Source organism: Orycteropus afer, unplaced genomic scaffold (assembly GCF_000298275.1).
Source record: "Orycteropus afer afer isolate SDZICR_OR568_19922 unplaced genomic scaffold, OryAfe1.0 scaffold00742, whole genome shotgun sequence".
Classification (NCBI taxonomy): Eukaryota; Metazoa; Chordata; class Mammalia; order Tubulidentata; family Orycteropodidae; genus Orycteropus; species Orycteropus afer.
Window position 1 is genome coordinate 417720 of NW_006922329.1, and position 581 is coordinate 418300.

Consider the following 581-nt stretch of genomic DNA (forward strand, 5'->3'; position numbering starts at 1 on the left):
GCCTCTCAGGAATAGGCCTTGGGCTATTGATAGTAATTCTGTCTTCCTCTTGTGGGATTAGAGGAGGTCAGAACATGTGGCCTCCTTGCCATTTTAGCAATGCCACTAAGAAAATACACAGGAGGAAAGGATGTTTTTGGTAAAGGATATGAAAATCCAATTTTTCAACAGTACTGCCAACTAAAAAGATATGTGTGTGGTTACACAAATATGTAAAGAGGCATATATGTGTATAAGTATGAACATGTGGGTATATATGTGTGCACAGAAATATCTATCTATAGGCTTATGTACATATAGCTATGTATGTGCATGCATCTATATTCACATATATAATAAATCATACAGGGGACACAGCTCTGGATATTTTTTAGATATTACTGAATACCTCATAAGATTGTTTTTTTGGGTCTGAAGTCTTAGGACCACAGTTTTGTGGGACAACTCAATTAATTGACAAAATCTAGTTCATAAAGGGGAGCTCTGGTAGTATAGTGGCTAAGGCACTTGACTGCTAACCAGAAGGCTGGCGGTTCAAACCCACCAGCCACTCCTCAGAAGGAAGATGGGGCAATCTACTT